Below are 16,249 nucleotides of genomic sequence, written 5' to 3' on the forward strand. Positions count from 1 at the left end.
TACCCTTAATGGTATTTTTCTTTCAGCAGAGGCAATTGCAGGTCCTTAAGTGGTACCAACTTCTTAACAGGTGTAGATGCCCCAGGTGACCTTTAGCTCTGGCAGTAATAACTTCAGAGGAACTACAATGTCTGCTATATAGATACCTCAACTAGTATTAGCACCTCAATAAGTACCAACAGCTACAACTAGGTACCTGTTATTCTAGCTACACCCTAGGTGATCATAGATGCTGTTAGAGATATTGTATAGGACCTGTATGGGCTTGGCTTTAGACAAATTAGTCACCCAGAATTCCATAAACCATATATAGACATTATTGATAGGGAGAACCCGTATTTGAGGGATACCGCATTCCCAATTTCAATATCTTTTCAGGAGAAGATGGAACTAGAACATATAGTAAGGTTCACAATTTAGTGTGTTAAATTGGAAAATTATGAGAACTTTGCTAGTTACAAGCTGAGGCTATTTCCAAACTCCCTCACTGGTGCTGCTTTTACTTGGTACTCTACCCTTTTGAGAAATTCTGTGTACTCTTAGCAAGAGATGGAGAGGCTATTTCACACTCAGTTTTTTAGAGCTGAGCTAGAAGAATGTATTATTAACCATCAAAGATGACTCAGAGAGGAGGAGAGTCATCTGATGCTTTTATTGCTCGATTCATGAAGATAAGGAATAGATGCAAGGTGTTCTTACTAGAAACTAAGTATGTGAAGATGGCCTAATGGGGATTGGACATCAAGCTGAGGAAGAAGTTCCAGGAGATAGAGTTTAGGCACTTTTACGAACTTACTACCAAAATAGCTAAATATGAAGAGCTACTTATAGAAGAGTCACACCAGAGAGGATAGTTATGGGAACCTACTATTAGGAGGTAAATAATCATGAACTTGCTGTGGTAAACTTGGTTGCCAATGGTTCCTATGTGCGTTATGCTCTAGGTGTCCCAAGCAAAATAACTCTAAAGAGGAAGACATAGTCGACTTCAAACATACCTCTTCAATATGCCTTTAACACCAATAAAACAGAAGAGATATTTGACTTTTTGTTGAAGGAGATGTTCGTTAATCTCCCTATTGATCATAAGCTGTAACACCTCTATTTGCATAGCCTAGTATATTTCACAATTTCGGTGATCGGAGCCGGTCCGGACAATTAAGGGGATTAGAACCACACTTAAGATGACTAGAGAAGCCATAAATACAAATAATTAGTAATTGCCAATTAGTTAAGTATGAATAAGAAAAACAGAATATAAGAAGTTAAATGAACCGAGAGTCATAGTGATGGGTGACCTTCTCGGGAAGGATTGCGAAGTCGATTTAAACTCGAATTTCGAACAGTAAAATGTGACGCCGCGGTCCTTAGGACTATTACGAACACAGTGGAAACGAGAAAATCACAAAAAAGAATTGTTAAGCCAGTCAAATAATTAGATCAGAGAGCCGGAAGAAATATTGAATTATTTGCAAACTAGGTTAAACCGGTGAGGGGCAATTTGGTCAATTGACCCTGAGAGCTAACTCCTGACCTAACTGTCAAATAAAATCGGAGAAAAAAAAATTTCGGAATCGAAAATTAAATTAAAGAACTAATGGAAAAATAAAAAAAAATGAAAAAGTGAAAAGAGATGACATCATGCATGATATCATGCATGATGCCATAAATACTATAATTAAAAAATTATTTAATTTGATTTATGGTCTTCCATAAGACTAAATTCATAAAAGAAAAAGAAAAGAAAAAAAAAAGACTTCATCTTCTTCAAAAACGTGAACCATCTCTCTCTCACCCTCTCCCTCACCAAACTCCATTAAAGCTCATTTTGAGCTTGAAGAAACCCTAATTCCCACCATAGAAACCCTACTCTCCACCAATAAATCTTGTAGCTAGACCTTGATAAGGAGATTTACAACAAAAAGAAAAAGAAAGAAGAAGTTTTGAGAGGTGGAAAAATTCTGCATAAGGTTAGTAAATTAAATTTGATTTGTTAGTTGATTTAATTGTGTTTATAGTTGAATAAACTTAGAAATTCATTTAAAATGAAAAGAAAACTGAAGGAACGGAAGCGTGAAAAACACAAGTTTATACCATTGAATTCAAAAATTTTCACCTAGGGTCACATGCATCATGCAAGATTTATTTTTATCTATTTGATTTCAATGATAAACAACATATTAAAACTCTTTTAATATGTTTTTGGATCTGTATTTACCATTTAAGATTTTAAAATTAATCAGATTAATTTTAGAACCCTAGATTAAATCAAGAACGATTACACTAACCTCTTGATGCACCGCAATGTTCGCGCTTTGAGATTTGTCTTCAGGACACCAGATGTTGTCCCTCTAGCTTGTCCACACCAAGAACACCTATGGCAGCCCTTGAACAGCTTCTAAAGCTTTTTCTATTAATTAGAAATTCAAGTTCTGCCTTTTAAGATATTAGAGATGTAAACAGGAGACTAGAAATAATTTCTAGTGTTCTTAATTCAAGAGATTGATGGCTAATCTCTTTGAATTGATGAGAGATGAAGAAGAATAGATGAAAAGCCTCAAAGTGGTGTGACAAAGGAGAGGAGTAGCTGCTGGTTATTTTTCTTTTCATAACCACACTTAAATAGCTAGGTTAACACATTAAACCCTTGCCACATGTCACCCTTTGATTAGCTCTACGTTTAAGTGACCTAATCACATTGTGCCAAGTGTCAAACCTATATTTAATCTTGATTTTAATCATCTTACATGATTAAAAAATATTTAGCAAGCTTATGTGTAATCCCATGTGTTACCATCTCATGGTGCCACGTGTCACACTGTGAAATGACCAAAATGCCCCTGTGTCTTAATTTTGAGTTCTTAACCCAAAATAATTATTTTTCTTCTTCTAATTAATTTGTATCAAATATAAATTAATTAATTAATCTCTATTAATTAATTTCTCATTAATTAAATTCATATTTAAACACTTTAAATATAAATTTAATTTATACTACACATCCAATAATCTAGATTTGGTTTCAAGTCATGCTAGGGACTTTGCAATTTAATTGCAAGCCAAACCTATTTAATTAATCAATTAAACTCTTTAATTAATTAATTAAATCATATTTAAATAGGTGATAACTTATATATGTGTGTGACTTACTAGGCTCATCACTAATTGGCAATGAGACATGATATCAACTCTTAATATCATCAGAACTCTTTCTTACCATAAATGATTTCTCTAAATCATTTTATGCACCTCATAGACCATGGTTAACACCTAGCATAGCATGCCATGGCCACCCAATTAGTAATAAGGTTTACCTTAAATGAACCTATAATCATATGTTACCATGCACTAGAATCTCTCTGTTACAAAATCCCAACTCAAGCTGGAGTCATGGTTTATGTCAAACTCCATTTGCTATGAATATTATGTTCTCTTTTAATTCCAGTTCTTGATTAAAAAGATTTTTCTCATCATAAACTCTTTTCTGAATAAATCTATCTGTCCTGGCCAGGAACTTGAAACATCAAGAACAATTAAATGAACATAGGATTTTATCTCTATTTACTTAGAGGAACAGATTCCATCTTGATCAACACCTACCTCCATATATAACTAGTAGGAGCCAACACATGCCCATATACCCATACATAGTACAAGTATGAAAGTAGTATCAAACTCAAACTACCTATATACAAGATAATCGTGCTATCTCAGTCTAAAGATTATATGCATTGATATGATTTATGACAAAACATTGACAAGAGTAAACTCCATGTGCTTGTCATAAGTGTCACTGGTTCGGCCTACTTATCATTTATAAGTGCCTATCATGTTTGTTATATGGCATGAGACTCACCATTCCATCTTATTTATATCTCATATAAATAACTTGAAACACACATGAATACCATCTTTCTAGATAAGTCATGTCCTTATTATGAAGTATCCTCGATTGCGAACCTATTTATGATACTTTGTGCTAGAAATATTGTCACTCATATTCTTAACAACTTAAGAATAATATTTCTAACAAAATATCAATGGACCTTTTCTATTACACATACATATATTATGTAAACGGAAAAGTGGAAATGCCTTTATTAATAAAAATATGTACAAGATACATACTAAATGATATTCTCTAGGGCATATTACTAAAAATTTCCCACTAGCAATAGAGCCATTCATTACAATATATTTGACCAATCTTCTCAAGATGTCGGTCTAATCGAGTCCGTGACATAGGCTTAGTGAATGGATCACCTGGATTTTCACCGATGCTATTTTCGCATGGCTACATCGCCGCCCAACTATTTCTCTAATAATGTGGTAGCGCTTTCTATGTGTTTGGATTTCGTGAGACCTTAGTTCCTTAGCTCAGTATGATCGCTCCATTATTGTCACAGCAGTAGTGGAACCGCTGACTCAATGGAAGGAACTACCGTAAGTTCATCACGAACTTCTTTATCCAAACAGCTTTCCTTTGCAAAGATCCGATGCAAAGAATATACTCACCTATGTAGTGGAATCTGCAATGTGCTCTGCTTGGAACTCTTCCAACCGATCGCACCTCCATTACAAATGAACACATATCCAGAGGTACACTTTCTATCATCGATATCCGATTGGAAATCGAATCGTGATAACCATCCAATTGTAAGTCTCCACCTCCATAAATCAAGAATAAATCCTTAGTTCTTCTCAAGTACTTAAGGATATTCTTGACAGCTATCCAGTGTTCCAAACCTAGATTGGATTGATACCTGCTAGTCAAACTAACAGCATATGCGATATCCGGCCTAGTACACAACATTGCATACATTAAACTTCCAATAGCCAAAGCATATGGAATCCTGGCCATCTTATCTCTTTCTTCAGGTGTTTTTGGAGACATCTCTTTAAAAAGGTGGATACCATGTCTCACTGGTAACAATCCTCTCTTGGAATCAAGCATGTTAAACCTCTTTAACACCTTTTCCAAGTATAGACTTTGGGATAAACCAATTATTCTTTTCGCTCTATCTCTATAGATGCGAATCCCAAGAATATAGGTTGCCTCCCCTAAATCTTTCATGGAGAATGTATTTGACAACCATACCTTTATAGTCGTCTACATACCTATGTCATTGCCCATCAACAGTATGTCATCCACATATAAGACAAGGAAAGTGATAGCACTGTCACTAACATTCTTATATACACATGGCTCATCCTCATTTTTGATAAAACCAAAGGATTTAATGGCTTCATCAAAACGGATGTTCCAACTTCTCGAAGCTTGTTTCAACCCATAAATGGATCGCTTTAGCTTGCATACCTTGGAACCATCTTGGGATTTAAAACCCCTAGGTTGTTCCATGAAAATGTTTTCTTCAATGTATCCATTGAGAAAAGCTGTTTTAACATCCATCTGCCAAATCTCATAATCATAGTATGCAGCTATTACTAATAAAATCCTAATTGATTTAAACATGGCAACAGGCGAGAAAGTCTCCTCATAGTCGATTCCTTGCCTTTGGCGAAACCCTTTCGCTACTAGCCTTGCCTTATAGGTCTCTACCTTTCCATCAGAACCAATTTTCTTCTTGAAAACCCATTTGTTCCCTATAGGTACAATACCTTCAGGTGGGTTAACAAGATCCCAAACTTGATTCTTATACATGGAATCAATCTCGGATTTCATAGCATCAATCCATTTTGAAGAGTCTATATCTGATATAGCTTCTTCATAAGTAAGTGGATCATCTCCATGATCTACTTCTTCATGAGTAGACAACTCTTGTTCTTCTTCATGAAGAAAACTATATCTCACTGGTGGGTGAGATACCCTAGTTGTTCTACGAGGAACAACTGTAAATGTTTCATCAATGGGTATAGGTTGACTGGATGGATCTATATCCATCTGATCTGTTGGTTGGTCAGAATTCTCCAATTCTAACTCTATTTGCCTTCCTTTGCCTCCTTCTTGAACAAACTGTTGTTCAAGAAATGTGGCATCTCTACTTATCACAACCTTTTGTGAAGTAGGCAAATAAAAATAATATCCAAAACTATCTTTTGGATATCCAATAAATCGACCTTTTTCTGATCTGGTCTCCAATTTATCAGTGTTCAGCTTTTTGATATAAGTTGGACAACCCCAAATCTTAACATGCTTAAGACTTGGTTTTCTTCCATGCCATATCTCATAAGGTGTGGAAGAAACTGATTTTGATGGAATCCTATTCAGAATATACAAAGTTGATTCTAATGCAAATCCCCAAAAGAAGATTGGCATATTAGTATAGCTCATCATACTACGTACCATATCCAATAGGGTACAATTTCTCCTTTCAGATACACCATTCACCGTATGGCGTTCTGGAGGAGTTAATGAGAAACAATGCCATGCTCTCTCAAGTATTCATCAAATTCAAGACTCAAATATTCACCTCCACGATCCGATCAAGAGCTTTAATACTCTTTCTGCTTGATTTTCTACTTGATTTAAATTCTTTGAACTTTTCAAAAGATTCATGTTTGTATTTCATCAAATACAAATACCCAAACCTTGGTTTATCATCAATAAAGGTAATAAAATAATGAAAACCCCCTCTAGCCATTTCTTTAAATAGACCACATACACCACTATGTATTAGCTCCAAAATATTTTCAGCTCTTAGCCCTTGTCCAACAAAGGGTGATCTAGTTATTTTCCCTGAAGGCAAGATTCACAAGTTAGAGTAGGCTCAGAGCCCAATGAGGATAGAATCCCCATTTTCTCCAGTTTTGCAATCCTATCTTCTGCAACATGACATAACCTTAAGTGCCAAATATATTTTGAACTTGAGTTGGTTTTCACCATGGCATTGCATTCTTTTAGATCACTTGCATTCAATTTGTGTTTGTCATTACTATCTAACTAATAAAGACCATCATTCATATAACTTGAACCAACATATTTATTTCCAAAATAAATATTGCAAACATCATCTGTGAAATGAAATTCATAGCCATTTCTAGTCAAACTAGAGAGAGAAATGATGTTCTTAAAAGCATCAGGTCCATATAAAATATTATCCAAACACAAAACATCTCAAAACATGTAAAAAGATTTAGATCCTATGGCTAAAGCTTCAATAGTTGAGCCATTGCCAATCCAGACTCTAATATCTTGAGAACGCAAGCTGCTACTATTTGCTAGTTCCTGCATATCATTAGAAATGTGAGAACTGGCACCAAGATCTAAAACCCAAGTCAGATGAACTATGAGTATCATCGTAATCTAAATAACAAGATATTGAAATACCTTCCGAAGTTGTATTCTTCTTGTCCTTCTGAGTTGCAATATACTCTTGGATGTTCCTTTTCAATTGCACTTACTTTTGGCAGTGGAAACTCTTTCCGTTTGGTCCATCAGCTTTAGTCTTCCTTTTCTGTTTTGCTATTTTATTGGAAGGACCGTAAACTGAGGTTTTTTTTTATTGCCCTTCTTCTTGTTGGACTTTCCACAGAAGAAGATGCAACCAATGCTACCTCTTTTCCTTTATTGCTCGGCATATTCTTTTGGGCAATAACCAGATGTTGAGTAAACTAGCTAAGGTGCATTCTGTTTAGTCATATGGAAATTTGTCACAAAATTCCCAAAAGACTCGTGAAGGGATCAAGGATCAAATCCGTCTGTAGTTGGAAATCCATGTTGAAGTCAAGATGTTCCAACTGCTCAATCAGCCGAATCATCTTGTGGACATGATCCCCAAAATTCTGTCCCTCAGACATCCTCATACGGAATAGCTGTCTAGATATCTCATACCTAGCATTCCTGCTGTGCTCACCATACAACTCTAATAGGTGAAGGAGGATCTCACTCGCACTCTGCATGTTCTCATGTTGCTTCTATAACTCATTACTCATGGAAGCAAGCATGTAACATTTAGCTCTCATATCATGCTCCTTCCACTTGTCCAAAGTTTCATGTTCCTCTTGTGTGGCCTCTGGAGGTAAGGGACCAGGAACATTTGAATCTAGAACATATCCTATATGTTCAAGGTTCAGGACAAGTTTCAAATTTCTTAGCCAATCAGACAGATTAGGTTCTGTCAACCTATTGTGATCAAGTATGCTTGTAAGGATATTGGATGGTGGTGGTTGTTTTATGCTCATTTTGATCAGAAAAATAACTGCAGAAAATAACCAGATTAATTAGCAAATGTATCATGTAATTAACCAAAATGATTATGGTCTTTTAATCAAATTGGTCCTCCCACTAACTTAGCAAATCCGACACTTCCAAAGTAGAAAACAGAAATCCTAGTTGGATGGATTTCGAGTGGGTGATTGAATTCTTATAATTCTATTGATCATCCTCAGGTACATCCATTATTGGAATTACAATAAACTATAAGTGAGCAACTCCTTGCCCATCACATCTCATGTGAGGTTCAATCCTTTACCTAGCCCCTAATGCTCAAAATCTCAGGTACATCGATTATTGACTTATCTTGCATTAGTTAAGTTGATCCCATTGAGCCAGTAATTATGCAAATAATTTTAATGTCCTCAAGTACATCCAATATTGGCCACTAAACCATTTACATATTTACAACATCTCATGCTTAACAATTATTCTTAAGAAAATCTCTTAAATTAATTGCATCTTATGCAACTATTTAAAATTTCTTAAAATAATTGCCTCAATGGAGGGCCTATGTTATAATTACTTTAATTATAGCATTTCCAACTTAATCATTTGTTTGGAAGATTTTATGGTCATTCTAATTACTATTAAGGTCTCACTTTGCACATTATCCAATTAGCATGCATATATCATATAATAGCATACATTTCCATATATCTCATGCATTCATGGATAAGCAATAAATATGGTATGATCATGGACTTTCTAAGGGATTCAATTCTAAGCCACCAAGAATTGAATCAGGGCATTCCTAGGTGCATTTCATTCATTCATTTTACAAGAGTTGCTGAAGGAGTACATAATCAACACTTGATCTTGAATTCCTCCCGCTGGTCCCGCCAATGCTCTTGACCTCCTTGAACTTCTTGCAATCCAATATTACATAGTAATCCTTGGCATTCCAAGGCAAATTTACAAGAACTTAAATAAATGAAATTACAACCCAAAAATTATTACAAACTTAATAATACATGCCCAAAATAAATTAAAATAAATTAATTAATTTACAATCCCAAAGAAATATAAAAGAAATAAATCCAATCACATTGGTCTTTTATAGTCCATGATCATCCATCATGCATATCACTATTTAACAATTAAATAAAACATACATACTTAAATTAAATTGAAAATCTCATATTCAACTTAAAAATCCAGATTTGAATATGATTCAAATAAATTTAAAAAATTCAGATTTGAATCTCATTCAAGCAAATTTAAAAATTCAAATTTGAATCACATTTAAACAACTTTAAAAATTCAGACTTGAATCACATTCAAACATTTTTAAAAAAATCAGATTTGAATCACATTCAAACATTTTTAAAAAAAATCAGATCTGAATTTTATTCAATCAATTTTAAAAAATCAGATTTAACTATGATTCAAACAACTTTAAAATTCTAATTTGAATCATAATTTAATTGTGTGATTAAAATTCTAATTAAACAATTTAATTAGACATAGGATGAGCTTTTAGATCATACAACAATTGTAAATTTAAAAGCAAACCTTACGCCACTTTGAAGAACCATTGTTGCCGCCACCAATGGTGGCTTCACCATGTGTGCCGCCACACATCCATTGCAACCAGTAATGGATCAATCATCTCATGATCAAATCACACAATTAAATCATATAATCAACAATCTAAATGGCAAATATAGTGGCTCTGATACCAATTGAAGCAACAGAAGCGTGAAAAACACAAGTTTATACCATTGAATTCAAAAATTTTCACCTAGGGTCACATGCATCATGCAAGATTTATTTTTATCTATTTGATTTCAATGATAAACAACATATTAAAACTCTTTTAATATGTTTTTGGATCTGTATTTGCCATTTAAGATTTTAAAATTAATCAGATTAATTTTAGAACCCTAGATTAAATCAAGAACGATTACACTAACCTCTTGTCAGACCGCAGCGTGTCTGCGCCTTTGAGATTCGTCTTCAGGACACCAGATGTTGTCCCTCTAGCTTTTCCACACCAAGAACACCTATGGCAGCCCTTGAACAGCTTCTAAAGCTTTTTCTATTAATTAGAAATTCAAGTTCTACCTTTTAAGAAATTAGAGATGTAAACAGGACACTAGAAACAATTTCTAGTGTTCTTAATTCAAGAGATTGATGGCTAATCACTTAGAATTGATGAGAGATGAAGAAGAATAGATGAAAAGCCTCAAAGTGGCGTGACAAAGGAGAGGAGTAGCTGCTGGTTATTTTTCTTTTCATAACCACACTTAAATAGCTAGCTTAACACATTAAACCCTTGCCACATGTCACCCTTTGATTAGCTATAGGTTTAAGTGACCCAATCACATTGTGCTAAGTGTCAAACCTATATTTAATCTTGATTTTAATCATCTTACATGATTAAAAAACATTTGGCAAGCTTATGTGTAATCCCATGTGTCACCATCTCATGGTGCCACGTGTCACACTGTGAAATGACCAAAATGCCCCTGTGTCTTAATTTTGAGTTCTTAACCCAAAATAATTATTTTTCTTCTTCTAATTAATTTATATCAAATATAAATTAATTAATTAATCTCTATTAATTAATTTCTCATTAATTAAATTCATATTTAAACACTTTAAATATAAATTTAATTTATACAACACATCCAATAATCTAGATTTGGTTTCAAGTCATGCTAGGGACTTTGCAATTTACTTGCAAACCAAACCTATTTAATTAATCAATTAAACTCTTTAATTAATTAATTAAATCATATTTAAATAGGTGATAACTTGTGTATGTGTGTGACTTACTAGGCTCAACACTAATTGGCAATGAGACATGATATCAACTCTTAATATCATCAGAACTCTTTCTTACCATAAATGATTTCTCTAAATCATTTTGTACACCTCATAGACCATGGTTAACACCTAGCATAGCATGCCATAGCCACCCAATTAGTAATAAGGTTTACCTAAAAGGAACCTATAATCATATGTTACCATGCACTAGAATCTCTCTGTTACAAAATCCCAACTCAAGCTGGAGTCATGGTTTATGTCAAACTCCATTTGCTATGAATATTATACTCTTTTAATTCCAGTTCTTAATTAAAAAGATTTTTCTCATCAGAAACTCTTTTCTGAATAAATCTATCTGTCCTGGCCAGGAACTTGAAACATCAAGAACAATTAAATGAACATAGGATTTTATCTCTATTTACTTAGAGGAACAGATTCCATCTTGATCAACACCTACCTCCATATATAACTAGTAGGAGCCAACACATGCCCATATACCCATACATAGTACAAGTATGAAAGTAGTATCAAACTCAAACTACCTATATACAAGATAACTGTGCTATCTCAGGTCTAAAGATTATATGCACTGATATGATTTATGACAAAACATTGACAAGAGTAAACTCCATGTGCTTGTCATAAGTGTCACTGGTTCGGCCTACTTATCATTTATAAGTGCCTATCATGTTTGTTATATGGCATGAGACTCACCATTCCATCTTATTTATATCTCATATAAATAACTTGGGAAGAAACATGAATACAATCTTTCTGGATAAGTCATGTCCTTATTATGATGTGTCCTCGATTGTGAACCTATTTATGATACTTTGTGCTAGAAATATTGTCACTCATATTCTTAACAACTTAAGAATAATATTTCTAACAAAATATCAATGGACCTTTTCTATTACACATAAATATATTATGTAAACGGAAAAGTGGAAATGCCTTTTATTAATAAAAATATGTACAAGATACATACTAAATGATATGCTCTAGGGCATACTACTAACAAAAACATCTTAGGGGGACTAAAGTGAAATTCGGCCAGCATGTGTGGGGGTATGATTTGTATGGGTTTGATTGAATTAGAGGTGAATATGAACATCAAGGAGTTGAATGATTATGGTTATATGCTTTGAATTAGCTAAATGCAACAAATGGCATGAACTAGGGTTTTGGCATTTAGGGTTTTGGAGGCAAAAATGTGAGAATAGGTCAAATGGTGTGTTTGACCTAGTTTGAGATGAAAAATGGTCATTTGTAACCAATTGAGATGTGTTGGAAGTGTTAGAAGTGAGTTTAAATTCGGATTGAAAATGGCCATGCTGCAGGCAGTAGGACCAAGGTCCCTTTGAGGAACCAAAACTGAAAATTTACAAGTCCAATTGGTATGAGACCAATTGGAAATGAAAATAGACACAAAATGGAACATTTTTCATTTAGGAATCATGCCCAAAAAGTGACCAAAACCTAGTGAACAAATTGACCAAATCCAGATTTATGCAGTTTGACCTGTACAAAATGACCAAATGAATAGTGTTTGTTTATTTGGCCATAACTTGGGCTGGGCAGGTCTAAATGACAAGAAATTTTACCAGTCGATAGCTGCGATATAGACCTAAAACTTTTATGAAGAACACAAACCCAAATTATGCACTTAACTAAGTCATTTGGCCACCCAAATTTGGTGACCTAAAACTGCCAGAACCAGTTTGGTGCCCAGAAATCTGGCTTAAGTCCAATCCGGCAGCAATGATTCAAATGGCTATAAATTGAGCTACAATACTCCAATTGGAGTGATTCAAAAAGGAGGATAAAGTTAAGATAATAGGAAACATTTTCTATGAAGAAAATTTTGCCAAATGCTAACAGAAAAATGACCAATGGAATAGTGCAACTTAAGACACCAAAACTGAAAATTTACAAATTTGCCTAAAAGACTTAGAATTTGAGTAGACAACCAAAACCAACAAATTTAGTGACCAAAATGTGGTATGTGGGTGAAGTTGGAATTCCCATACCTATTAAGCCTTAGAAAGTCAACAAATTGACTTGAATAGTGTCATGAATAGTAACCCCGAAACACAAATTTTAAAGAACGTCGAGTTTAACATATTGGAGCTAGGTAAAAGTGAATTTAAATTTATTTTTGGATTTATGCTAAGTTATGGTGCTGAAATACTGTGAAACTATGTGTTTCAGTGGAAAGGAACACCGGGAAAGAACCCGAGGAATCGAGTCAAGGCCAAGAGGCGACTCGCTTAAGGTTTGTGCACAACGTATAATTTTTGTAAATTATCTTCTACATATTGTTTTGAATAATTTGAAATATTGAATTGTGACATTATTATGATGAAGTATTTATGATGCTTTCGATTTAAATTGTTGGAAGTTATTTGTGTATATTTGAGATTGCATAAATGTTTAGTAAATTATTAAGATAAGATTTGAAACCACAATGTCATGACCATATATTTAAACACCTCACTAGCATGACTAGTGGAAGTAATCAGTTTCGAATTTTGATTCCTTCTCTGGCTGAAGTGTTGAGGTGTGTGCCAGTAGAAGAAGAAATTGAATGGATATCCATATATTTGAGCTATCTAACCTTGTGATGTGACTTCTCTTTAGCCTCTGGCTATTGAGATTATATTTGTTTCGAATGGCATGATATAACTGTAGGTTTTATGAAATTGGTTTTGACACTTCAAAATGAAATTGTTTGGATTAATATCTCATAATTCATGTTTTGTGTTTAACTCTCATGTTCAATCCAATTTTTGAATAAATATGATTTAAATTCTGGATAAAGATTATTTTAGTATGTTGTGCACCACTGAGTCCTAGTACTCAGCGATGACTGTTATTGCTGTCGCAGATTTAGAGACTAAAGGAGCAGCAGACTGAGTTGCTGAGGATCGAGGACCTACCTGCTTGAAGTTATCGGGTATATTTTATACCCTGACTGTAAAAATTTATTTTGATGTATGTAATGTATGTAAAGGTATGGACATGTAAAATTGATCTTGAGCAACTTGTATAAAGTTTGTAATAAATTTTAGTTTGAATTTCTTTTCATGTAAATTTTTGTAATAATGTATATAAATTGTTATATCTTTAATGAAATATGAATGGAAGTATTTTTTTTTTTAAATTGAGTGAAATTCATTAATGGTATTTTGATGATTATTGAATATTGGAAATTGTGGATTTGAATTTTTGGAGATTGATAAATGATGTCGAAATTGATTTTGAATTTGAAGAAGTGGTTGAGATAAATAATTGGAAGTGCTTTTTACAAGAACTTGAAGAACTATTTTCTCAAAATACAGATGGCACTCTACCGAAATTTTTATAAAATTTACGAAAAAATAAAATGGGCTAAAAATTTTAACTAGTTTTCAATTTTAATTAAATGTTTTAATACCTATTAGAAAATGCTCACCACTTATAAAAGTAAGAAAATTGTTTTAAAATCCCTTGTAGGGTAATTAATGAGTTATCGGTAGGTGAAGTTCAGTAGTTCATTAGGTATTCTACGGGATCATGTTATGCCTTATAGAGGGGTAAGGTGTGACATGTTTTAGTGGTATCAGAGCAAAATTTTTGAAGTATGTTTTAACTTGAGAATTTGTGTCTTTTCTTTGCTAAGTACAACTGCTCAATGTCCTTATTTGTTACATACAGTGCATTACATCATAAACGGAGGGAAATCTCTTTGTGTTATTTATTCAGGAGATACCCTAACTTCATACTGAAATGGAAGAAGGGGATCGCTCAATCGAGCAATCTGTTGAAGTTGAGGCACAAGGGGAAGCCCTAGCTCTACAAAATGTCAATGGATCAGTAGCACCAGCCCCACAAATGTCGCAGTTTCCTGCACAGTTTGCACAGCAGATGGCTGCGATGTTTCAACAAATGGCTGGGGGTATGCCTGCTCAAGCTCCACCCCAGACACCTGTGGTACAACTACAACCTCTAGTTAGATAGTATAACAAACTGTTGAAGTATGGGGCTACAGAATTTAAGGGTACAGTAGACCTGCTTGAGGCAGAGCAATGGCTTGAAAGAATAGACAGAGTGTTCAAGAAACTGCACTACCAAGATGAGCTGAAATTGAATACTCCGTCTCGCTACTGCAAGGGGATGCGTATGATTGGTGGAAGACCATCCCCCACATCTTGGCTGAACTACCAGTACTGACCTGGGATGACTTCATTAGAGAATTCAGACAAAAATATGTCCCAGACGCATATGTGGATCAAAAGTTACAAGAATTTATGAGCCTGAAATAAGGGAATAGATCAGTGGTAGAGTATGAGAGGGAGTTCTCCCACTTAAGTCACTATGCGAGGAATCTCCTTTCTACTAGCAAGGAAAGGTGCAAGAGATTTGAAACTGGGTTGAAGCCCAATTTAAGGATGCAAGTAGTGGGATTCAGACACAGCAAATTTTCAGAACTCATATCTCAAGCACTCGAGTTAGAGAGAATTGAAACAGAAGTGACACCTGTAAAAGAAAAATCAGAGAGGACTGAGAAAATAGAGAAAGATAAAGGTGAAAAGTCAATAGAGCCAAGTTTTGGTGGTACTTCTGGGAAGAGAAAAAAATTTGGTGGACCTAGCAGAGGTCGAGGTGGAAGGTTTGGAAGGGGCCGATTCTCTGGACAGAGACCCCCTAGGTCTGGTCAGCAGTCGAGCAGGGGTTCATATCCTACCCGTCCCTGTGAGACTTGTGGCAAGATTCATGGGGGAGAATGCTATTGGGCTACGGGAGCCTGCTTTAACTGTGGAGGCAAGGGCCATTTAGCTAAAGACTACACTAGTGCTCCTAAATATGGTCCAGCTCCTACGACTGCATAAATATCTATTCAGCATCCTGCTCCCAGAGGTTCACAATCAGTTAGCAGAGGAAGAGGCAGAGGTAGAGGCACGGCGATCGAGACCACCGTTGGTCGGCCAAAGACATGGAAGTGCTTCAGCCAGAGTTTACACGATGAGACAGCGAGAAGAGGCTGAGATTTTTGATGTGGTAGCTGGTACATTCTCTATCTCTGATCAAGATGTATTTGTGTTGTTTGATTCGGGTTCAACCCACTCATATGTTAGTGCTAGCATAGTCAGTTCACTTGCTGTTCCATGTGTCCAAATGGGTTTTGAAGTGCTAGTAACTAGTCCGTTAGGACAAGAGGTGAGGGTCAATAGAATCTATAGAGACTGTCCTTTGGTGATCCAAGGAAATGTTTTTCTGTTAGATTTGATTGAAATGCCCTTCAGAGATTATGATATCATCTTG

The sequence above is a fragment of the Hevea brasiliensis genome, chromosome 15, assembly GCF_030052815.1.
Source record: "Hevea brasiliensis isolate MT/VB/25A 57/8 chromosome 15, ASM3005281v1, whole genome shotgun sequence".
In the NCBI taxonomy this organism is placed as follows: Eukaryota; Viridiplantae; Streptophyta; class Magnoliopsida; order Malpighiales; family Euphorbiaceae; genus Hevea; species Hevea brasiliensis.